The 26,395-nt window shown below is 38.8% G+C and overlaps 1 long non-coding RNA gene across 1 annotated transcript in view; it reads left to right on the top strand.

The window, feature by feature from the left end:
* Nucleotides 1-26,395, top strand: part of LOC111924268 (uncharacterized) — a 301,030-nt gene that overhangs the window by 56,212 nt on the left and 218,423 nt on the right. The window lies entirely within an intron of this gene.

Raw genomic sequence — 26,395 nt, 5'->3', positions numbered from 1 at the left:
TGTGGAAAATGTTAAGCCGATAAAGAGTAAAGAGCTGCACTATTTTAGGCTCTCTTATCCAGTTAGCTGACTAAAACTGTTTTATAGCTAGAACAGAGCATCTGGGCTGGTACACATAGCATTCATCAGAGACTCTAAATCTGTGAAAAAGAGCAGGGAAACAACAAGCTTGGAATAGATTCTGTCAAGCCCACAACATCTGAACAATTTGTAGTTAGAAAACCCCGCTGCTGCTCAGAAATCACAAGTATCTGCCAGTCCTTTGAGATTTTTTTTTCTCTGTGAGCATGTGCTGTTTTTCTGAAGTTCCTATGTGTCTTCTAAAAAAAGTGGAAGATAGAACATACTGTACTGAGCAGCAAGGAAACTAAGCCAGCATTCAAAGAAGAAAAACAATTCAGACTGGGATGCTTTTGCTATCTCCCAGTTTACCATAGTTTGCATATAAAAAGGGTGATAATTTAGGTTGTTTTATTTGTTCTCTTTAAAGTTTTACTGTTAATACCAGGTGACTGTCTAGCGCCCTGTTGGTCCCATCTAAAACCTCCAAAGAGGTAATGGAGTTTATAAAGGATTGCAAGTCTGGGGCAGGTAATTTTCTAGCTGTAGTAGTGATGTAGGCCTTAGTCTTGTCTGTACTTTTTAACCTGACCTGTCTTCCAGTCCCTGTAAAAGGCTCAGTAGTGTGATAACATGTGTATTAGTTTTCAGATTCTTAATAAAGCAAAAATCCAGAAATTTATCACTTCAATATCCTGTCCTGCAAAGAGCTTTTGTGAAGCACTTACATTTTTTAGCTTTAACAGAAGATGTTTGACTGCATTGATGTTTACTAGAATGAACTGAAACTAACTCTGCATTTGTCAAGTTAAAACATATCTGATTTTAACTAAAAATACTTAATTTATTAACCCCATAAAATCTTTTTTCCCTTTTCAACATCTAAATATTTTATGAACTGCTCAGTTATATTCATAAGGGAAGTGTAAAGAAAGTAATATGAATTTTGCTTTGGGGTGGCTATGTAATTTTGGGTCCTTGCTGATATGGGTTTTATTTTCAGATTTGAAGTACTTTTGCAACTGAACTTGGATGTAGCACTCTTGAGGCAGTAAGACATAGATTTTTCAGAGAAAAAGGATTTTCAGAGACAGAGAGTGGAAGGTGTTGAAATAAAAAGGTGCTATAAGTGATAATACAGTGGTCTGATGGCACTGGCATTTCTGCTTTTGGTCTTGAAAGAAGTAGGGCTGTGAGGAGGGGAAACGTGGTGTTGGATAGAAAGTGCAAAAGTCACCTTTGGTGGTTCTTTTAAACTTACCTTCTTTATAGATTTTCACTGCAGACATTTGTTCTGACCTTTGCCTTTCTGAGCACTCCAGTGTACTGAACTTATGGGAAAGTCCTTGATTTAAGGAAATATTATTGTTCCACTCTTTAGCCTCCTCCCACTGCCTGGCTGCAGGGGTGAGATGGGGAGAGGCTGCAGAGCTTCAGTTTTGTGTGACCCCGAGGTCATGAGCAGCCTTGGTGGCTGTGACCAGATGCTAACTATCAATTGGTTGAGCATCTCCACTGCTGTGGACTGAGGCTAAGTGTCATAGCTTAACCCAGTCAGCCACCAAACCCCACAGGGCCACTCACTCACTCCCCCAAAAATGGAACTGGGGAGAGAATTGAAAAGGTGAAAGATGGAGCACTCATGGGTTGAGATAAAGATACTTTAATAGGGAAATCAAAACCTACACACACAAGCAAAACAAGGAATTAACTTATTGCTTCCCGTGAGCAAGCAGGGCCACATCACACATAATGGTTACATGGGAAGACAAATGCTATCACTTCAAATGCCCCCCTTGCTCCTTCTTCCCTTTACTTTATACACTGAGCATGATGTCACATGGTGTGGAATATCCCTCTGGTCATTTGGGTCAGCTCCCCAGCTGTGTCTCTCCCAACCTCTCACACACCCCCAGTCCTCTTGCTGGCCTGGTTGTTGGAAAAGCAGAAAAGGCCTTGACTCAGCAATAATAAAACCATTTCTATACTACCAACCCTATGTTCAGCACAAATCAAAAACATAGCCCCACAACAGACACTGCAAAAGAAACCAACATCCCAACTGGACACTGGGAATGATCCAGCTCCCAGAGCAGCCTGGGGTCTAGGAGGTGCCTGAAACACTGTCTTTCCAGGAGGCCTTTCCAGCTGAGGACTGCTCCTTTGGAGGTTTACCACCTCTGTTTTCCCATCTCTCTGCAGGCAGAGCTGATCTCCAAGTGGTTCCTCATGCATATGTAAATATAGACATTTTGGGTTTTCCCCACTCAAGAGTCCTGCATGTGCTGTGTAGATTTGGCAGTAAAATGCTAGTAAAGAGTGGCTTCTTTATTCCAAATATCCACTATGCAGCACTGCGAGTTCACAGGTTGACTTTCATTTGTAAGAGCACCACCAACAGTGACATCAGGCCGTGGAAGGTCATTTTCCTTTCTGGGGAAAAGGGTAAAAAAAGTCTGTCACTTCAGACGCTGAGCCTGCCAGGGGTGGTATGACAGTGGTAGTAAATGTTTCTCTTGGACATGGCAGTGGTGGTTCTACCTCAGCCTAATGAACTGAGGTTGTATCTGAGAGTATGGCTGAGTTTGCTATTTTTTCCTGGATCAATTAATCTCTGCCACTTTTCCTGATGTGGGCTGGTACCAAGTGACCCATCCAAGCTCTGCCTCCCCTCCAATTCCAACACTGATGTTGCTGTCAGATGGGTGCCCTGCTGCACTCCTGCTTTTACCAGCTGTGGCAGTGTCTGGCATGTGACAACATGAGCTGTAAGGATGAGTGCTTCCCTGGATGCCTCAGCAGCATCCTTGCAAGGCATGATGGCCCTGAACTGTCAGGCTGTCAGTGAGTGTAGGATGGCTTTTCAGCCTGGTATGGGAGGGGAGAGGCATTGCAACAGAACTTCTGTGAGTCTTGAGATCTCAGGGGCTTTCCTCTCTGCTGTTGTCTACATGTGCTCTCTGGGCCTGACAAGATAATTAGCTCTTTCCTGGACAATTGTTTTTTCTGATCTAAGTGCTGTGATAAGGAATTGCAGTCAATGCCCTTCATAACAATGTGATTGCTGAGGAGCACAAGGTTGTTTTAGCCAGATGTAGCTGGAAGGTGTCCATCTGCACTGCCAGAACCTCACTGCCAGTGAGAGAAGGAGGTTGGGGTGGCCATGGCACTGCAGGAAAATGGATCTGCTTGGGAGGAGCGGGCTCTCCTGGGAACAACTTCAGGAACCATGCAAAACTGAAAAAGGCTCCTTGTCTGTATGCTTACTCTGGAGGGTTTGCTTTTAAAGCTGGCATGCAGTGAGCCTCTCTATTTTCCCCACCCTGTTTCAGTAGATGCTGCCAACCTCATATGAGAGTGCCTCCTGTCTTTGACCTCCTGCAGAGTGGAGGGAGGACTGGCTCCCACTGTGTCTGATCTGATTAGTTATCAATCCTGAGTATTGCCTGATCCCCTGCTTGTTACAGAAATAGCATAGGCTTTGAGATCACTTATCAAAACTGCTTTTTATTATTTTTTAATGCAGAACTAAGTGTTCCAAGTAAAGCAACAACAGGTGCATGGGAGATATAGAGGATGAAGATTTAGAGGAGAGGGAAACTATGGAATTGAGTTATGCGTTCAACAGCTTGCTTTTATTGTTGAAACAGAGACAGGTGCCACCCCATTCTTAGGGATCTGTTCTGGCCAACAGGGGACTTTGCTGTTTGCTTATGATTGTGTTTGGATTTTGTATCTGCCCTGTTGTGAACACCTAAAAGGTCACTCTTAGCTCACTTTCTACAGACTCAGTCTTGTTCAGTGTTGGAGGTAGGAAGATCTTCTGCATTCTGTAGCTCTCCAGGAGCTTTCCTTAAACAACAATCCCTAGCCACAGGTTGTTGTCTGAGATGGGATAGAAGGTTGAATGTGGGAACTGTGATTGAAGGTAAACTTCAAACTGGACTAGAGAGGCTTGGGGGAACTCTTCCATTAGGGTTTTGAGCTGTGAGACCATGTTATGATGGTATGGGTTTTGTCATGATTGTCAGATGTGAAGCACAATGAGGTGTTACATTTGTCTTTTCTTGTGTTGGATAGGAACCTCTTGACTAGGAATGAGACAAAGGAAATGATGATAAGGCTGAACTATAATAGTTATTTGGTCAAGGGATGTATTTAGATTTTGTTGGTTTTTTTCTGCTCTGCTATCACATGCATTGCAGCATGCTGTCCAGAATAACTCGCTGTAGGAGGAAATTTCCTTGTCTTTGCTATATGATTTTTGTTGCATTTGAAGAAGGCAGAATGAAGCTGCTTGTGCCTCAGCTATTAAATTTTCTTTGCCGGTTGTGCCCTTTTGTTATGGGCTAATTGCACCTGGCATCGACACAGTGTAGTAAGGCTTGTGGAAAGCTGAATTTTGTTAATTGGAAATAACCAAAGCCATTTTACTAAAGCAGTCTTTGACAGCCAAACTCCATGATGTATACGACTTTGTCTAGTTTTTCTCTTGAATAGTCAAGACCTTGGAGTCAATGTAATTCATTTTGCTCCATGTAAATGAGGCTGTACTAAATGACTAAGGGGTGTTAACCATGCAGGTCTGAGATGGAGAGTCTGGGGGAATATGATACTGTTTGATAATGGCTACCCACCAGGGAAGTCCCTGGTCTTCATTTCTGTAAAGATATGAACAGAAATGTATTATTATGCTACTAAAAAGCCAGAGGAAAGAATTCTTCTCCCTGCCCTTTTTTGAGGGCACTTGGGTCTTTATCCTTCAGCCAAGAGCAATTTTTGCAGCAATCTGTCTGCTTGAGGAATTAAGTCAGTGTCAGAGAGAGGGGAGGCAGAACTGTTAATTGCAGGCAAATCAGTTGGGGTAAAAATGCAATTAGAAGAGACATTGTGGGAATTGCAAATCCCAGCCACTGTTTCTTTATACCAGGATTTTCTATATTCTGATTCATGTGTTCAGGTGTGCCAAACTACCCACTTGGCAATGTCTGTAGCAAAAATGGGAATTTATCAGCAATTTATGGTGAAAGGTATATATAAGGTAAAACTCTCAGGAATCTTATGTCAAATTCCACCTGACAATGCACTTAAGGTTGTACAGACCTACCTATACCTTTATTTTTAAACATATGCACTTTCAAGCAGTAGAAAAGAACTATTTAATGAAAATAACTGTATAAAAACAAGATTTTAGGTAAGAATACTTCATGGCTGAAAGATAGCTCACTGAATGGAAGTAATCACTCATTGACCTAAAACAAAATTTGGTGCCTCAAAGGGCAAGGTCTCTTTTTAGAATAGATGTTTTGGATGTAGTATTTCTTTATGAAGAACTTGTTTCAGAAAGGTTCCTTTGCAGTAGCAATTTCAACTCAGATCTGGACCTGCACATCTCATCATCACAGCCATCTTTTAAATTCATCTAATGTAAAATTTAAATATAAAAAACCCAAAACATTAAAATTCATAGAGGGAGAACTCTGAAATGAAATGCATGCAAAGAAACATCTCTTAGCATATGCAAACATTAACTCATGCAGCTGAAGTAGTGAAGCTCCTACATGTCTTACATCCTTCCCCTTCCTTTCTAACATTCAAAAAGATGTTTGTTTTTTTTGTTTATTTGTTCTTTTTTTATCTTTTTGAGGGTAGAATAGAGTATTATTGTTATGGTGAAAATAAAAGAAATTTGCCTGCACAGATTCCTTTCCAAGCTCTTAGGACTCTGGTTCCCTCAAATACAAATACTTATAATTCAGGATGGGATATACAAAATTTTGATATTGAGTTCAGTATCTATGTGACTAGAGTTCTAGATCAGGTCTGAAGCGATATTAAAATGTTCACAGGCTTTTCATTACTTACTAATGTTTCCTCTGATAGAAAGGGTAAATGCCATGGCATTTGCAATCTATCCGTTGCCTCTAGGCATACTATTTAGGATTGTAAAAAACCAAACCAACAAAGAAACCCGGGAAGGTAAGAGTGCTTGAGAGTTGATCCGTGACTGAAGGTGAAAAACATGAAGTTGGATGGAATGTACCTAACACTATGTTATGTGGAACAGACTCACTGTAGAGGAGTATCAGTTCTGATCTCCTGTCCTTGCCTGATTCTTGGCAAAAACTGAACGTGACACTGACAAAATATGTCCATCTCATTTTGTATGAAGTGCCAGAGTACAATGAGGAGATTTGTGAGGAAGCTGAGATACTCTAAAAAAAACCCCCAATGTTTGGGAATGAAAATTACTGATGTCCAGTATCTGCCTTGAACTCTGCAAGGATTGTTTCTGTTTCTTTTTTTTTTTGTTGGTGGTGGTGGTGGTTTTGTTGGTTTTGTTTGTTTTAAAATATACAATAGATGACATGATGTCTCTAACTTGGGTTGTAGCTTTTGAACTCCATCTGGTCACTATATCTTTTCTCACACTGTAATCAGAAGAGGGCTGCAGCTTGTCCAGGTACACCTGGGCTAGGCAAACTAGTAAAGAAATAGATTTTGCAACATAAAGCATCTTTAGCTTTTTATCTGTTTCCACATGAAAGTTGCTGCAGCTGAAGCATTGCTGTTGCTTGTTGGTGTGATTTCCTGCCAAAATTCAGAGGTCCATTGACTCACCAAGAAAAGTTTAAGCTAGTCCTATCCTTTTTCTTGAGCCAGCAGTAGAGTTGCACAGATGCCTGCTGAGTTGAATTGTTTGCTGATTCAGAGTTTGGACTGAGGGCAGGGAGGGTGGCTTGCCACTTTTCACAGCAGCATTGTATTAAAGCGTCAGAACAACAGTGCCCTTAGCCGGTTTCAAGTTGATTCAGACAAGCCTGTGCAGGGTGTAGTTACAACTTTGCTGTTTTTGTGTGCAAACCCAAAATGTTAAGGGTGCTGTGGCAAGAAAAGGATTCACACTCAAGTAGTATTAATGATGCTGGATTCTGGTCTGTGCTGCTTCTACAGTCGAGATGAAAAGAAGCAATCCATTTCTCTGCTGCTATAGCAACTGAGATTTAAATGTGTCTTCTCCTGAATGCAATCTGAAGCATCACATATCATGTGCCTAGGACTGATGTATGGGAGACAAAGGGCGCCACGGATGACTTTGAGGAATGTACTGTGTCAGTTTAAGAAGTTACTACATGCAGTTGTATCTCTGCTCTTCTGTAGGAATTTCTGGTGTCCACATTGGAGCTGGCAAAGGGAAAATAACAACACCAAAACTACCTCAAATCATAATCTGGAATATCAGTTTAGATTTATAATGGCTCTGTCTCATGTTTTCAGGGAGATTTGGCTCCTGATGCCCAACAGAATCTGTCCTGTCCCCATATAAAATGATTGTGAAAGACAGCTGGACAGAACTCTGAGTTGGTTCTGAACTGTCACACTTTACACTGAACATTTCCAAATTCTGGCAGCTGAGGTGTGGATTCCCATCCTCTGTGGCTGCCCATACCAGGTGCAGCCATTGTACAGGGAAGTCTGGGACAATGGGATATGCTTCCAGTAGCTGGCCCAGCTATGCCAGCCTAAGAAAGGAAGCTGGAGATGTGCTCTGTCAGACTGTTTGGCAATGTGCCTATGGTGCAGGCACACATTCCTGTCTGCCAGTGCTGCTTTGGGAAGGTAACCTTTCTGCAGAGGTATGGAATAAATAGGGTTTGCAAGAGCCATATAATTTAACTGTGACAACAAGAGCCAGATAGTGTTTGTTTGTGGCATGTCTGGATGTCCCAGGAGGCCACAGATACCAGGGGTATGGAGCAGGCTGTTGTCTCTAGTCACCAGTGATGAACTACTTATAACTCACTAACACAGTGCTGAGGAAGAGAAAATTACATGTCTACCGAGGGTAAGAAGTATTAAGGTACAGTCTGGTATCCTACAACTTTAATTCTGTCAAACTCCTTTTGACTTTTGAGGCCTTGGGTGAGGCCTTACCTTCTGGCCAATCCACTCAGCTGTCCTGAGCAGCATGGCCAGACCATTAGAGTCACACCAGAGCAGCATGGCTTGGTGCTATCTGGCAAAACACACGTGCAAAACTGGGATATGTGTTTGAGACACATACTAGCCATTACAGAAAAACCTTTGGTTTGCATGCATTGTAATGAAAGAGCTTCTGTGGTCAAGAGTAAGAAAACCAGTGACACTGTTTTTGTAGCTGTCAGTTTCAATGCTCTGGTTCTTTTGCTTAGTACTTAATTTTGCATTAAAACCTGACTCAATTGATTTCATGATTAAAAAAAAAGAAAAAAAAAGGAGCAATCAAAGTTTTATCCCTAGAAAGCCTCTTTGAACTAAAGGTTTGAGAAAGGTCTTAGGTGATATTCTCAACCCTATGGTATATTATCTGCCACTGGAAATAGGGCCCAAGAGCAAGTTTTGCTGTAGAAAGAAAACATTCAATCATTCATTTGTTTTAGAAGTAACTAAAAAAGACTAGGCTATTTTTCTGAAGGGAGATCATTTTGACAGAAAATAACTTTTACCAACATGCATAAATATTTATGATTTCCAGCACAAAACATTAACAATGGGAGGAAAAAAGATACTATCTCAGTTTGTTTTTCCCCAACAATAAATTAGAGAAAAAGTAAGTTTTGAGTAATTCAAGTAATTCTATTGAAACAATTACAATGTTAACTTCATACCTGGTAAATATCATATGTATCCTTACATATCATATGTAGGAGTAAGAACTGTAAACTCATTCTGCCTTGTTGGAAACACTTCATTATGATCAAGGATTGATGAACAGCCTTGTAAGTGTCAGTTCATGATGGATTGCCAGGTTTGAGAGTTCATACAGCTATGTTTGGCATTGTTTTAAGTCTTAATTTATTTCCATTAAACCTTCTTATGCTAGGGTTGGATTATGATGACTGTGTCTTTTGGCTGGGAATAAACAAGTAGGAGCTTAAGGGGGCCCCATTCACCTCACCCCTCTGATTATCCAAAACAAAAATGCACTTCTGCCTTATCTTGACTTGAAATTCAGGAAACAAATGGCTTAGTTGTTTTAGCCAATGACTGTGAAAACCATATAAAACTCATATACACTTTTTAGGAACAAAGAAATATTAGGCAGGAGGCTCCTTTCTTCTGCATGCGTGTCCGATGACCATTTGCTGGATTTGTCTGGCCCTCTTGTAAGGAAAGCACTCTCCTAAGAAGTGTGTGTCTTAGCTCCTCTGATTGTTGGCATGCAAGTTCCTTAAAGTTCTCTAAGTAAAGCATAGAGTCATTGAAAGATTGGGGTTGTAAGGGACCTTAAAGTTCATGTAGTTCACCCTCCTGCTATGGGCTGGGCACCTTCCACTAGAGCAGATTCCAGAGCCCCACCCAACCTCACAACTGTAAGTTGATTTTCTTTTTTTAGAGAAACTTGTATCTGTCAAAATGATATAAACACAGCCTTGGTTTACCTACTGGGCCAGGTGCTTTGGGAGTTTATGTAGAAGAGTTTTAGGCCCTTGTGTATCTGGGGTGGGAACCTGGTGCTTGGTGTCAAGGCTCACAGTGGTTCTGCATCTGGTGAGGTCATGCAGAGGCTGGGTTGGGTTATGGTCTGGTTTCAGGGTCAGGATTTTTTTCACCAAAATTCTTTATGTAACTTTTCAATAACTCAAAAAACCTTATAGAAATATTTCTTTAGATTAATGCAACACCTGTGTATCTAGCCTAATTTAAACAAATATAAATTTATTATGCTGGAAGTAATTCTCACATTTTTCAGTTCAAAATCCAGGCTGGTGTTTTTAAAATCTTTATTCTTTTTCTGTTAATATGTTTTGCCTGACTCTTTTAAATGAGCAAAATTCCAATTTTCCTAGTTCTCTTGATTAATTCAAGTAGAATTGTAAACTTTCCAAATTTCTTCTAGAAATGCTACACTTTTGCAGACAGACAAATTTTGAAGACTCTTCAACATAAGGTGGAGATTTTTTAAAATAATATTCAGGTTATTAAGCTACATTTATTTTTCTGCCTCAAGTAGTTCCATACAGCTACTCCCTAAGTGCCAGAGACTACAGCTATCTGGAGGGAGACAGATACAGTTCAAAATCCCTTCATGAATTATTTTGTCACATCAGTGACAAGAATGACCTGATAAGTAGTGGCGGTTTGTTTGTCAGATGAGTTCCAGCATGAGGCCTTGTGGATAAACACAGTGAACACTTACAGACTGAATAGCTGACCATGAAGATCCTCTAATGCAGACTCCCAAACTTCAAGTGTCTGTGTTCTGAGGTACATCCCTTTAACTAATGAATGCAGGCTGACCTTTTTCCAGGCTTCTCACCTGGCATCTGTCAGAGGTTTTGTCATCAAGTCATCCCCTCTCCACACTGTTAAGATACTGAAGAAAAAAATGAGCAGCCATTAATGGCAGGACAACTTTAAGCCCTGTCTTTAAAATTTGCATTAATCGAGCCAATTTTCTTCCACATTGCATTGAGGGAGAGCCAAGGACTGTGTTGTAAGAAAGTACTTCACTGAATTATTATAAAGTGCTTAAAAACAGATCTATTTTAATATGATCATAAAATCATAGAATGGCCTGGGTTGGAAGGGAGCTTAAAGGTCATTCAGTCCCAACCCTCCCTGTCCATGAACAGGGAGACCAGCTTGCTCAGAGTCCCGTCCAAACTGGTCTTGAACACTTCCATGGATAGGGCAGCCAAAACTTCTTGGCAGTAAAGAATTAGTATTTTTCTACTTTCAGGATCAATGGTAACTCTGTTTTGTTGGAACAGTTTGGGATTATTGTAAAGCAACTGGGAGCAAACAAGTGGTGCAATATCCTGGGACTACAATGAAGATTACGGCATTGTCCCCCTCCTCCCTGCCTCTCAGATCAGAATCCATGTGGGAAAGAAAACCTATCTAGCATTTCATTGCATGGAAGCTTGGTGGGAAGCACTGTCATACCAGTAAGATTATTTTAGAAAAAACAAGAAAGGCCAATTACTCCTAAAGTATTTTACTCATGTTGTACAGCTGTAAAAATGATGACTTAGAGATTTGAACATTTTGATTTTGTATTGAAAAATAGATCCTCCAAGGTAGTTAAATTTTCCAAAATCACCTGAAAGTTGTGAAATCCTTTTGTGAGCAATTGGTAGCGGATCAATGAACATTCCCTGGAGTATATCATGGCCTCATAGGTGGTTTTGCCAGAGGGCTGAGGTGGGAAATGGTGTAGTACACGGTGGGAGGGGAGCAGAGGGGGTGGCTCCATGCTTTAGCTGGGTCATGGATATCATTACTAATTTTACCCTGGTGTTGTATGCAAAACTGCTGTAGGCTAGCAGCATTTGAGTCCCAGCTGAGGCAAATCGTATGGCAAGGCTGAAAATGGCAGTGCAATGTAGACTTTAGGTTGTTGAGTGTTTGACCCATTGATCCCTCTCCTCTCATTTGACACCTCTGGGCTATTTGTTTCCTATAGAAATGGCATGTGGTAGGCTTATACGGATGGCTGATACCTCTGTTCCAGGCAATTTAATGCTTCACAGTATCACCAGATGAACAGTTTGCCTAACTTATGGAAAATACAGTGGTTATTCTTGAAAATCATGTTAAACATTAACCAAGAAGAGGAACTCAGTATGCACGATAGGAAGAAATATCCCCTTTGCATCCAGCGCTGAATAAATAATGCCTGATTCTTAATGCTGCATTGATGTTAAGGAGTTTTTCCTACCAATTTTCGTAACAATAGGACAAATTTAAGAAGAAAAAAACATTATCTGCTATTGTATCTTCTACTCTTCCATGGTGCACTCTGTCTGGTCCTTAGTTTTGGGCCCTCTGGACAATTTCAGCATTTACAATGTTAATTTCAAAAGGCTTTTCAGGTGCAACAGAATGATTTTGAGTAAATGTGACTCTCAGAGTGAAGGGAGTCTAGTTCTACTCTGTCTGAAAACAGGCAAAACAATAATTCTTTGACAAATATTTCTCTTGGCTATGTAAGTGGGGATGGAAAAAATACTTGGCTAGTCTAGGTAGTGCCTGCATTATGGATGTAGGTATATATATGGATCTTGCATGTACTTGTGTATCAAAGTGGCACTAGAAACACTGAAGCAGAACTAATTTTAACTGAAAGAGGTAGCCTTATTTCCAGCGTAATTTCTACTCTAGCAGATTGCCCTTCTTCCTGTCTTGAAAACAGGACACCAAACAAAATGGTTCTGTTGGATGAGAATGGGTGTCTCTAAATATTTTAGAAGCTTATTTCCTGGAAGTGTCTTTTCTATTATTCTGTTTAATATTTGCTAGAGTGACTACACTGCAGGTGTATGCATGAACAAAAAGACTACACTCCTTTCTGATATAATGGGTAAGATGATGTTAGCATTAAGCAAGTTCATTTGCTGTTGCTAAAAAGTTGTCCTTATTTCTTCCCCTTTTTTCCTACCTGTCTCCTGCACCCAGCCTCAAGGATCTGTCTTCTGCATTGTCCTTGGTCTGTGACTCACCAGAATGGCTGGTGCCTTAAATTTACTAACCCAACAAAAAGCTATTAAAAAACTATGCATATTTGGATTTGCTTTTTTTATGTTTGTTTTGTTTGTTTGTTTGTTTTTTTTACCGGACTAGTGAGCTGAAGCAGTTTGTTGTAAGGATAGGTGTATTTATGTCAGAGCAGGGAACACAAAGCTGGAAGTGAATGGAAGGAGATATGGAAGGACACCCATCTTTCTGCAGTTTTGAGATGTTAGACTTGTTCAGTCCAGTATTGTGTAATAGCTGTATGATGCCCTAAGACAAAAATAACTGACTAATGCTTAGTTTCATCTTGAGACAGAAAAAATGAAAGGATTATAGAAGGATCACCTATTATCTCTTGTTTCATGGGTTTAGTTTCATTTCCGTCAATATTTCATCCTGTCTTATAAATAGCATCTGGTAGTTACTGCAGAAAGCATTAGCAAATATATTCCATGTAAATTGAATTTGTTCTATGAGTAATCATAGTGATCAGATTAGTTTTCAGTAAAATTTGTTGTTTAATAAAGCTCTGTCAATAAAACTGGTTGTGAAAATTCTGGTCAGTACAATCTCAGCATGTAAATATTTGCACAAACCTCTACGTGTACAAGTGCTTGGACTAAAATTGTTCAAGTCCTATTCCTGAAAGCAGTCCCATTGGGAAATAGAAAAAACTTCTCTTCTCTTGTGGTCATTTAATAGCTAACATAAAAAATAATATTAGTGTTGAATATTCAGTGGACAATCTGCTAGCTGAAACATGTTTGTCATTATTAAAAGACTGGCTAAAGGAAAAAGATAGAAACAGCAGAAGGGTTGTAAGTAAGTCTGAGCTCCACAAAGATTTCTGGCTTGGATAAGCCAGTGCTGCTTCAAGTGTTTGAAGGGAGTTAAACCAGTTTATATCAATTGGATGTCTTCTATTTCCACTGGGGAATTGTATTTGTTCAGCTGTAGTTCTAATAATTGTACAACTCATTAACATTTTCCAAAATTATGTATTCAAGTGGTATTTGGCCAGTTTTGTAAATAGCAAATTAATGTGAGCAATTACAAGTATGTTCATAGAATTCATGTAATGTGGGGAAAAAGAAAGTAATTTCCACAGGTTTGGATTTAAGCCTTGTTTAGCAATTTTAGGTAGCCTGCTTTTTGCCTAACTGCACAGACTATCTTGGCTTTCAAGTTACGGTTGTTTGAACACAGTCTTTGGGGTTTTACAGTCAATTGGCACAATCTTTTTCACCCCTCAGTCTGAAAAGGCTTATTTGAGATTGCTCACAGCCATTTTGCTGTCCCCAGGTCCCATTGCAAAAGTAAAAGCAGGGTAAAGCTTTGGCTAGATAAGGGTTATGAAAGAATTTAGATTGACATGGAGCTTTGTTAGCTGATGTGTTTGAGGCAAGATGCTATTAACTTATGGAGGGTGGGGAGGGAGTTCTCTTCATCAGAGTGGTTTCACCTGAAGCCTACAGAGAAGTAATAAATACTAGTTAGTCCTATCTTAATCTCTATCAGTTTCTGTCTTTCCTTCAGCTGCTTCGTAACACAATGTGATTATTTCAGTAGGGGTGTCTGAGGGTTGGTCTCTGTGGGTGTTCCCCCATTGAAGAGGAAGACATTACTCCTTCCCCCAGGCGGGTTTAGTGGGGGCAAAGGAAAGTGTGTGTGTGGCTCCTGCAGTGCTGCTGGTCACTGCCTGGCTGCTGGTCGTGCACTGCCAGCAAAGGCAGCCTTGCATCGACAGGACAAGCAGTGAGCAGGGATCCAAGCATGTGCCCTGTTTTGCCTATTTTCCTCAGCAAAAGATACACTTTGGAGAATGCTGAAGTCTGCTCTCCATCATGTTCCTCTCCCCTTCTAATTATCATTTCAGAGATAACAATTACCAATTAAAGGCCTAACAGAATAGGCTTCAAGAAGCATTTAATAACTCAGAGAATCCCAAATTCAACACAAAATAAAAATTATACAACTTGAGTTACAGTCTCATCAAGTATTGATAAATTGGACAGCCCTTAGGCAAACACCTGCTACGTTTCCTTCTTGGAACACTGTGTTCTTGCAAGCTCTGTGGTGGAGAGGATGTAAGGTACAGTTCATGTGTGATTAAACTTTTTACTCATGTTTATGGTTTTTACCATGTTTATGGCTTATTTTATTTGACTGTTAACATTTTTTTTTCCAGTTAATCATCTGCCTTCTGTAGAGTTCAATAAAGTTTCAAATCCTGGATTTAATCCCATTTTGAATTATTTTTATTGTCTTAATGTGTTAATTTTTTGGCAATTGAGAATGTCAGTCCTTAGCTCATCTATGTTTGCCACAAGAAGATTTTGCGAGTGTATTACACTTCTTTTTAACAACATTTTTATCTAAAATGCAAACACCTGCTCTTTTAGCCATCGAGCAAAATATAAAAGGTTGTGACCTGAGATTTGAGGGAAGAAAGTTCTGGGTAAGACCTGAAGTAAATATAATGCTGTTGATGGGGTTACTTAAAGGGACTTGGCCCTTTGAGGCAGTTAAAATGAGCAGTGCTGAGACAGGAAGGCATCTTAATTTGGTGCTTCCTCATGCTCCGATTCCTCCAGCTCCTCATTAGCGCAGCGCAGCTTAATTTGCTGTCCTGATGGTTTCTCATACCATGCTGGTGTGCTCACTGTGCGTGTACCTCTGGCTATCAGAACTCCAGTGCTACTGGAGGCAAGCTAATCTCTCCCCACCAATAATAACTCTGCTTATAAGATTGCCTTCTAGTTGAAATAGTAGCCCTTGGGGTTCTGCTGGAGAAATTGTACAATGTATTTCATTGCATTCTCTTAATCAGCATGGTTTAAAAAGAAGTAAAAAAAAAAAAAAGCCCAAACTGTTCAGTAATAAAAATGAGTGATGCAGAGCTGTGAGGCTGGGACTGATAAGGGTATGATTGGTGTGTTTGCTCTGCAATTTCTCTGGTATAAACAGCTTTGAGTTGGAATGACAGAGTTCAGGGGCTTTATGTAAACCCAGATCTTCTGGAGGTTAAAGAAATGCATTAAACCCTCTGGTAAGATAGTTGTGTGCATGAAGATAGGCACATTTAGAAAAACCCAGCCAACCTTGCCCTCCTCCCCATTGGAGCATATCCACAGATAAGAACCTTACTCTTCTCAAACATTAATAAGAATCTTACTCCTTTCAAAAATGAGGTTTAATATCTACCCTGAGGGATGGGTAATATTTTAAATTGTCTGTTTTTCAGAAACCAAATCATGCTGTATACTTGCTGCTTTCTGTGCTTGTTTTGTTAGAGCACTTGGTGAAGTAGAAAAGCTTATTGGAAATATTTACTGGAGATTCAGTACAATTTTTTAAAAATTATCCAAGAAATGAATCTGTTTATAATAAGGCTGGACATAGGAGAAAGCATATTTCAACTTTGCACTCAGATGATGGATTTTCCAGAAACATTAACTTCCTAAAATTCTTTTTTCTCATTATGTTGTCCTGCTACTTTCCTTTAATCTTGCCTAATCTCTGATGAGTAGCTACTGCTTGTGGATATAAACAGAGAAAAAAACTAGCTGTTGTTTTCTTATGTGTTTTTTAGTGGAATTAGTGACATCTGTGGAACATAAATTAATTTCCATTCACAGTGAGAATTCTTTGCTACTCTGTTTTGGGATAATTATCTAAATGTGTGTAAAATGTTGTCTAATGAAACACTACTATGTTTAGACTGGTTGCTTCGAGAATAAGTGTAGTTCTTCCCTTTCCTTTCTTCTTCTGTCTACTTCCATTTTGAGTGCTAGAGGAAGAATTGATAAAGATCAGGAACTAAAAGGTCTGTAAGTTAAAGCTGGTTTTGATGAGTTTAGGCCTGGATTACCTAAACCCTTGGTGCTGCTGGTCACGGAGGTGTTGGGATGAGTCTGGCTCCTTCTGCACAATGGAGCGTGATTCAGACCAGAGCAGTATTCAGTTCAGTAAGCAGGGAGCCTGTGCAGTCTGCTCAGTGACCATGGGAGACCAAACTAAACATGCCAGCCAAGGTGTCCTTTCTTAGAGGGGTTAATTCTTCTCCATTTAACAGTTACATGAAGTAAAAAACAATGTCTTGGCAGTGACTGTTTTTATGTTTTTCAGTGACATTTTTTCTGCAGCTGGATTCAGGTTGCAGGAGCCCTGCTAATGCACAAAGTTGGGTGTTTTAGACTTTTATTGATATTAGGAGTGATATAAGATATCTGTGGATACTTGGTAAGATGAACTCTCCACTCTATTAGTGGTCATCTTGGAGATGGCAATATATTTTCATTCAATGATGTTGGCTTAGTCCCAGGTTAGTACCTCTCTTTAAGAAGGTAAGGAAGGAAAAAGAAGAAAAAAAGAAGCTATTAAAATATTTTAAATCACAAAAAACTGCTTTTCTTAAAATGCTTAAAATGTGCTTTAAGCCATGAATATTCACTAATGAGGCACTGAGGATTTGCTAAAAATGTACATCTCTTCTTTGAAAGAGAAAGTAATAATATTGCTTTGTGAAAACTCCTGAATACCCAAAAAGTATTTCCATTTTTCCTGTCTTTATAAACATGTTTTTCATAGGAGAAAATTGTAACCAAACCCAGCATGAGTTTGCAAATGTGGCTCATTGCATGGCTGCCTGAATGCTGGCAGGAGGAGTGAGCAAGGCATCAACCTGTTTTTGGCATCAACCCACAACTGTCTCATTTGAAACAGGTATGAAACTAAAGATATAGTTTTAGGATAGCAGTAAGGAGGCAGAATCACAGGCTGTTGTTGAAAGAGGCAGTCCTGCTTCCCTGCTCATTCCTGGTGTATGCTCAGCTGCTTCCTTTGTTCCAGCATTAACACCTAACTGTGGATCTGTTCAGGCATCTCACCCAGAGAAGACACATAACACTGGCAAGGAAATGAATGGTCTTTTGCTTTGTTTTCCTAAACCAGTGTGTTATGGATGCAGGGAAACCAGGGAGTATGAACATGCAGAGGAAAACACGTGGACTAGTTAAGGGCAGTGGAAAACTATGACAGATTTAGCTGCAGAGTAAAATGCAGACAGAGGGGATTTGAGTAAAATCTGTGGATTTGAGTCAAAGCAGGGAATTCAATTTGGGTGTCCCACTTGTTGTTAAGAAACACAGCTACTGTGCTATTGGGTGATTTGAAGAATGCACTGGTATACATGTGGCTGGAAAGTAGGGGAAAAATTGTTTTAACTGTGCTAGATTTTTGACAGAGATTGAATCTCAGTTATATAAAATTTAAGTGGTTATTGTGTTTTATTATTTATATTCCTCCTTCTTGATACGTGACTTCTTTTTGTGGACTTAAATTTAAGCACACTGCACATGTAGGACTCAAAAGATGCTCACATTTTTTCAGTATACATGCTAGTTTCAAGTTGATTCATACTTTTAAATTTTTCCTAAATGTCCCTTTAGCTATGACAGTTAAAATGGAAAAGATGTTATATTTGATCAAATTCTGCCTTTCACAGAGGAGCTCAAAAATTTGTCTATTCTTTATTGCTCCCAAACATGAAAAAATTAGGCATATTAGTGTTTTGCTTGAGTTCCTTTGTACAGGCTTTTGTTTTGGCTTGTTTTGTAAGGCAGAAATTTTTGCTAGACATTTGTTCTTCAGCATGTAGTGTAAGATTTTCTCTTTAGTCATTATTAGCACCTTTTTACACTCTGTCTATATTAACTGTACAAGCAGATGGACAATTTTGTCTGTTTTAATTGTATTTAATTTAGCCGAAGTTTGGTTGCTGGCCAAGTACTCATCACCTGTGGATCAGACTTGGCAGCCCTTTTGTCTCTTGGCCAGATATTTTGTTCACAGGATTATTTCCTTTTGAAAGGCCACACCAAAGTAAAGCTGAAAAGCAAATAAAACACACTACTGGATTTCAAATAACAAGAACTGCTGAACATGTAACTTCTCTTGTTTTGGTCCTTTCAGGATCATTATTCAGTGCTTTTATTGGCATAGTTGCCAAAGAATAGGACATAAACAATTAACTGGAAATTATCTTTTTTTCTTTCCCGCTCCCTGCATGCAGGAAGTTTAACACAGTACATCCTGTTCTTTTAGGATGGACCTCTGCTTATTTTTAATTTCTTAAACAATTTCTGAAATTCTTAAGTAATTGCTTAAATAATAATGATTAATATGTCACAGACTAGTAAGACTTGTACGAGACAAAAAAATTGGCTTGTACTATTGACTGTAAAGCACCCTGGCCTGGATCCAACTCCACTGTTCCTTACAGCAGTCTAGTTTTGATGGAGTGACATCTCTCTATCTCTTGTTTGCAATCACTGAAGCTGAGTGAGAGGTCTCATATTTTCCAGCACAATTGTCCTTTTCTTTCTCTCCCTGTTCACTACAGGGCAGTTGCCAGTGTGTCTGGAAGAAAGGATTAAGAAATAGGGAGAGCCTAATGGGGCATTCACTCATTTAAATCACAGCTACACTGACTGATGTGACCACTCTGTGTCATCAGAAGATCTCTTGATGCGTCACTTGACTCTCAAAGGTCCTGTCACATTTGTCTTATATCAATCAGCCTGGGTGATATAGTGTAATTGACTGAAACAAAGAAGAGGGCCTGGGCTTAATAAGGAAATTAGCTACTGATATCATGGCATAAGCAAGATATCTGCATGATACACAGCAATACAGGAACAAAGGGTTTATTCCAAGAAGCCTTGGTTACGCAATGAAAATTACTCTTTTAGGTGTCTATAATTAATTTTATTGTCTGAAACAGGTCTTACGAAAGAACAGGTCTAATGAATAAAGGATACTCTATTTTTTCTTTAATAAATATAGCTTATAGTCTACAATACTGAAAGTGTAAAAAGTCTCTCTGAATGTGATTCATGTCTAGTATGGAGGTGGTATTAAGCCCATAAAAGGATTTTTTGCCTATTTGTCTTGGGAAATCCTTTGTCTATTTAAGCCATAGCTCTGGAAAGGAAGTTGTCACATGTAGCTGTTCTAGCTAACATTTCTCTCAGATGGAACTCAACAAAGCTTCTGTCTTAGAGCCCATTTTGTACAGCAGTTTTTATACTGGTCAGTGTGCTTCGCTTCTGTAGCAGATTTGTCTGTTTCACTCCTTTTTCAAGAAGACCTGGAAAAAAATCATTATTCACATAATTTTACTAATCTAATTCCTTCTACCTGTCACTTTTACTTTGTCCCAGTAATGACACTGCTCTCTTATTACATTATTGTGCACTGGTGTCACAAGACACTTCCCTGAAGTCTCCTTTTCCCTGGCCTGACAGACCTCCAGCACAGGGATGTCTTGCCCATCCTTGCTTTGTCTGGTTCTGACAAAAGGTTAATAAAGCTTTTTAAATATCTCTAAAACAGGCCACCTATCCCACTGTTTTCCTGAAATCATACCAAGGGTGGCTAGAAGAATTGGCTTGCAGGTTTTTCCTTAAAGAGGGATTATTGCCAACACTTGTTCCAATTTTGGAAACTGGCAAGTATGGAGTGCCTCTGAGTCCCCTGGGTAACCTGTCCCAGTGCTGCATGGCCCTCCTAGATTTTTTCACTGTATCTTTTTTGGTGGTGAGTTTTGTGTGTGTGCCTGTCTCAATGCTCAGCTTGTGCCTCTGGTCCATGTTCAGCTTGCTTGCTGCTGCTCACAAGAGTTTGGCTGTGTTGTTATCTGTAACTGCTCTTCATCCCATAGTGGAAGCTCCATCTGGAGTCATTAAGACCACCTGAAGCATGCAAAGGTGCAGCCAACCTTTTTTATTTAATGTGTCTATTTTGGCTGAGGCCTGGTCATGACTCTACTTCAAGGTGTGTCTTCGTGACACAAATAACACTTTACAAATTTTCAGTTTACATAGCCTGCTTGCAGGCCAGTAATGACCTCAGACCATTCAAAACTTGTCTTTTCTGTAGAAAATAAAGATTTCTGGATATGGGAACATTCAGATATATAATGACAAAACTGCTGACTATGATGATTTCTTCAGGTGAAAGAACTTGAGGCAGATAAAACTAATCTATCAAAATGACTGTTGTGGATGTGTGCTCTTGCCCAAAGAAAAGAAGCCTTGAAAAGGCAAGATTAGCTACCACTCAGAGCAACCATAGCCAGGCTGCTGGTTTCTGGTATTAGCTGCATTCACACTGAAATTCTTGGAGTTGTACAACAAAATCACTGGCAAAGTGGTTCTGTGGTCTCAAGGTTTATAAACCCTTCCTTTCACTGACTTGTGCATTTTCTCTTACTGACAAAGGGCTGCTTTTCGACAGATTGTACTGTGCTCTCTTCCCCCAGTGGGGTGAATGAGTTAGATCATCTGGGAAAGGGGCAAGGTACTTTTGCTGCTGGCTCAAGCCCCTGCTGTTACAAAAGCATCAATACATGACTGTCATAAAAGTCCATTGTAACTGTAAAAGCTTCTCTGATTAGTCAGTCTCTTCTCCATTTATCCTGGAAGATGGAATTAGGCACAATGGAAGAGAGCCTGAAATGGGTCAGTTATTTACAGTGCATTCAGCCTTCTTTTGTGTCTGAAAAGATTTTTATTTCATTTTTGCGCAATTAAAATAAGAGACAGAGGAAGCTGCCAGGGGAAAAAGATCAAAAATTTTAGTAACTGCTTTTAGTGACAGATAAATAGAATTGAAGCAAGGCTACTAGATATTTAAGTCTTGCTGAGAAAACACAATTTTAAAAACAGATTTCTAAGCTGTTTAATAGTCTACTCTTTCCTCAGATTCCTGCTTTCACACTTCCTTATTGACATAAGAATATGGCTGGGGTCAGTAGCAATTTGGGAAAGAAAGCAGAACAAATTTCCTGATTGCCATGTGATAGTACATCTGCCATTTCAATTTAAGCCAGCATCTGAAGCTGCTCCATTTGTAGGCGTTTGGCCAGATTCAGATCTAACTGGCATCGGGTTTAGCCTTGTAAAACTTCTCTGTAAATCAGGGTAACTCTGGTGTAGTCAGCTGTGTAAGAGAAACAATAAAGCCTACTCTTACCTTTTGTATGATGTTTGCAGACTCTCAGCAGCTTGTCTTAGTCTTGTAGTTACTATTTGTTACAATCAATCTACGTGAACTCTTTCTCTCTGGTGTCCCGGTTTACTCAAAGGAGTAGATGACAGGATGCTGTCACTTGTGATCTGTATCTTGAGGCAACCACTGTAATCAGCATTTTGAAGGTGGTCTTTATGGGGTTCAAGCAAAATTCCAATGTACAAGGAGGCCACAGTACAAGTAATTACAAGCTGTAGGTGGAGAGTATATTCAGTGAAAGAAGTGCTCTAATGCTCTAATAAATGAGTACCATTTAGACAAGTAGTTGGGGTCTGTAATCCCTGCAGATCTGCTATTTGCCTGTGATCCAGGAAGTCTGTTCTATGACTGGATGTGTTTGGGAAGGGTGGGGGTAGCAGTGCTCTCTGCTCATAGGCAACTATGTGCTTTAACCTTTTTCACCACAACAGGAGCATAACCACAACAGGAAATTGAGGCTAAGAACCTGGCTTTCTAACCTTTCTTTATTGCAACTTTGGTATATCCACTTGAAGAGATATAATTTGGACATGGTGGAAATAAACTGTGTTCTGTCTGAATAACCATTGTGGAATAATGTACTTAATCCCAAATAATTTGGTTCAATAGGTTGGTTAATGTAATAAATAAGAAAGCTTGAAACTGGAATGAACTCTGAAGTACTCTGAATGTACTCTGAAGTACTCTGAAAATGGAATGCTTGAGAGCAAACAGAGTTATAATGCCACAAAATATCCCAAAGGGATTAACATTGCCATTTATTACATTTCTCTGTGACAATTTGGTCCAATAGCTCTTTAAGAGTTCTTAGCCAGGTCAGTGACATTGCTTGTGCCAATCAGTGCAGCATGACCATTGCTACAGGCAATTCTTTTTTGGCACAACTGTCTGGATCCTGAATATCAAATGATGAAATTTGGCAAAAGCTGATAATGAATATGTTGCTGAAGGTACACAACAGAACATGAAAGAAACTATCATGTCAGAAGATGGTAAATTACAGGGTGGTTCTCTGCTGTCTTTCACTCTGAGATCATTTCAGTTTAATCTTGATTTAGGCAGGGTTCTTTTTTTTCTCCTCAGTGTATATTTATACTTCTGCAGCTAGAATAGACCCATGTAACTATCTGAGAGTTTTGCTAGGGCTCTGTGCAGATGCAGCTCATTGTCATGTGTTGCATGAGTGGGAGAGACTGCAGAAACTGTTATCACTGATCTCCATGTTATCTCCTCACTGTGTATTTTGTACCCAACTATTTTATCTTTCCTAGAAAGTAATTTTGTAGGCTTTTAGGATAAGCAACAATAGCTAATGAGACTTTCTATTAATTCAGAAATTTCTCTTTCAGGTTATTCTATGTGCTATTGGTACTATTACACTTTCTGTATTTTATGTAGTCTTCTATACAGACATAACAGTAACCTTATTTGTTTTTTTTTTTAGGGGATAGGAACATCATATGGCTATCTTCATTATAAGTGATACTACATATTAAAAAATCTTGAGGTAGTTGTCAAGGGTGAAGCTGTCTTGTTTCTGTATTTATTGTTGCTATTTTTAGTTTTAGATTTCTTACACGCTTTCTAGTGTCTGATCCTTTATTAGCTGAAATTCTACACCTTTGCAGTCAAGTAACCAAGTGTGTTATCTCTTAGAATATCTCTTAGAAACAAAAACTTAAGTTTTTATATAATCTTATATGGGGAACTGGCACCCAGATGAAAAAGCGCAGCTGAAAGTTTCAATATGTGATGTTCCCATTTTTCTGTATTTCAGTTTTTATTCTTGAGGTATTTTCATTTAAATGCGTTCAAACTGTTCACAGAAAGTTCTTTTTAATATTGAATGTAATTTAAAATTTATTTTTGACAACTAAATAATGTTTGGAGTGCTGTATTCAAAAATTCATTTGAAGGTTTTTCCTTGCCTTTCATTTTTCAAGCTTCCCATCTAGATTACGCTAATAGTTAGCCCCAAACAGTATACCAAATGATTATAACAGATAAAATCAAAAAGGAGGTCCTAAGGATGTAATGATCTTTGAAATATATATGTCTTGGAGATGTTTATCTTGCTCAAGGCATGAGCTGAGTGTCTACAGAAAATATCTTAATGACATGGAAAACTTCCTCCTGTAGGAGGGGAAGAACAGCTATATCTATGCTCATAAAGGGAGTAATTTGGGTAATTTCCTGAAACAGAGATCAGCAATTAGCATCAATAGCTATGGGCCTTTTCACTAAATGCTCCAAAGCTAATCCCATAAGGAATCAGAGACTGTATCAGTGACAAATATTCAACTGAGTGTTCTGGCCTCAAACACAGGGTCCTGGGCCTGTTTGTTTCAAGGATTTACTTCTGCATTTGGACCTAAATTATACAGTGGTATTTTAACTGTCTGTTCTTCCCATTTCATGATTTTTGGATTAAATTAATTTGAAAGTGTTTTGAATACTTCAGTAACCTTGGATTTCTGGCCAGTATATTAGAAATCATCATATTTTATATGGATGCCTTTTACAAATTATAAATAAGTAAGTCTCATGTGAAATTCTGTCCAGACACAGGTAATGGCTATTTCAACAAGCTAGCTGAGCTATAAGGGAGGAGTGAACCTCCAAGAAATCATTATACTGATTCTAGTCATTATGAACACTTACCTCCTGATTATGCATCATTTGAAGTAATACCATAAAACTAATGTACCTTCACTTCTTCCATGAAAAATGTAATGGAGACTATGATACTATGATTACTTTTTTCAAAGCTATTTCCCATTACATGGTGTTCTTTCTGTTCCTCTCCCTGATTCTCAGCTCTGTTGGTCTCACTAGTTTGCTTCCCTGAAGATTTTCCTTTTTTGATTTGCCTTACCTCAGTTGAAGAGTAGCAAAATGTTGCTTGGCGTATGTGTATTTATTTGTTGGTTTATTTTTTGTTTTGTTTGCTTGTTCTGATTTTTTTCTCATGGAGTTTGACTTGGTTCTCAAAGGTTGTCTGGTGAGCTGATAGAAATTTAGTGGAGAAGATGAGAAAGGTGGGAAGAGGTTAGAGGAATCATACCTTTCAGTGGTCTGAGCTGTTACTGCACAGTGTGACCTCATACTTCTGTCTTTCATCTTCCCTTATGGGGGGACATATTTAAAGCAGCAAAAGCATCAATAAATGGCATCATTTGATGTTAATTGGCATGTTTTACTTCCTTTCTTTTTTTTTAAACATCCACCCTTTTGATATTTGATGAATAAAGGGACTATTTTATTTTTCTGTGAATTTTCCTGTATGTCACAATGTCTTTCATGAAAGTCAGCCATAGCTGTAATAGATTTATCCTCATTAATGTCTCCAAAAACACGTCTGCAGAGAAAATCCTGTGGATCTTTCTCAGCTTCTGCTCCAAAAAAAAGTGTCATTTATAACATTCACTTTCAGACCAGGCTGAATTTTTTTCCCCTTGAATTCATTTCACCATTAATATGATATCCATGCACATTGGTTAAACCTTGACTTCATAATTTTAATGAAAACAATGTGGAAACAAAACAAACATATCATTATTAATAGTTGTTTTGGAAGTTCTTTGGGATGCTATATTTGGAAGAAAGCCATAAAACAAAGCCCATGAACAAACTTGTTTATTTCCTAAAGGTAACGTGCCAACTATTTCTAACCGTAGCATATCCTGAAATACTGGTGACTTAATGAAACTCAAAAGTTGAGTGAAGAAGGATAAATGTGCCTGATGTGGAATATGCAGTTTATACCATATTGGTTTTTGCCAGCAAAAGTGAGGTTCAGTAGAGCCATTTATAAGTTAAATAAAAGTTATTTTGTAACCTTAATTGCTCATTTTCTTGCTCAGAAATAGCACAAGCATTTATTTTTAGGAGTTATAGGCTCCTAAGAGCTGCTTTTAAAAAATCCTTTTGTAAGCAAGAAACGCTTAAAAACTATTTAAAAAATCTGTGACACTAGTAAGGTTTATTTTCTTGTGAAGATGTACCAAAAAAGTTTATTTGAATAATTTCAGAAAAAGAAAACAAATGTAGTAGATGGCAGCTTATTTTTATTTATTTACTTTTCAAAATAAATTTAAAAGTGATGAAACAGTAATTTAAGAAATCACGTTAGATGGAGACTTTCTTTTCTAAGGCCACAGCTAATGTCTGGGAGATAGAAATCTAGAGCAGTGGATGTTCTCCAGAAGAGCCAACCTTCCTTGGCTTCAAATTCATTCAAGATCTTCAGGAACTTTAGAGGATTTCCAAAATGCTGCTTTGTTTACTCTTGTTACAAGATGCCAGGCACTGGTGAATCAGGTCTCTCTTCTGCTTACACCTTAGTGCTCATGAAAGTGTGTGTATTTAACAGCATTTTCATTACCTGCACCTATGTATTACGCCGAGACGTCATTCAGCAGGCAATAATCTAGGGAACCATTGTGAAACTGGCCTAATTTATAAAGGTCAAGACCTGGTGCTATTTGTCCACAGAACAAATGTTTGCCAAGCAAATTGGTAAGGATTGAGTGAGCTGAACTTGAGATGGCACCATTAATTTTGGTACGCATTACTCATCAAACTAATAGAGTAAAATTGTTTTTCCCTTTGAGCATGGAATACCATGGCCATTATTCCTATGCTGAACTTTAAAGTCTTTATTCTTCATAGAAATATGAAAGTTATTATTTTTTTAAAATAACTTTTTATCATACAGCTGATGAAGGATAGGTCCAAATAAATTTGGATGCCTTTCTCAGTTGGA

The sequence above is a fragment of the Cyanistes caeruleus genome, chromosome 1 (assembly GCF_971803275.1).
Source record: "Cyanistes caeruleus chromosome 1, bCyaCae1.hap1.1, whole genome shotgun sequence".
NCBI lineage: Eukaryota > Metazoa > Chordata > Aves > Passeriformes > Paridae > Cyanistes > Cyanistes caeruleus.
Note: the sequence above shows the minus strand (reverse complement) of the source record. Positions and strands in the feature narration are given on the sequence as shown.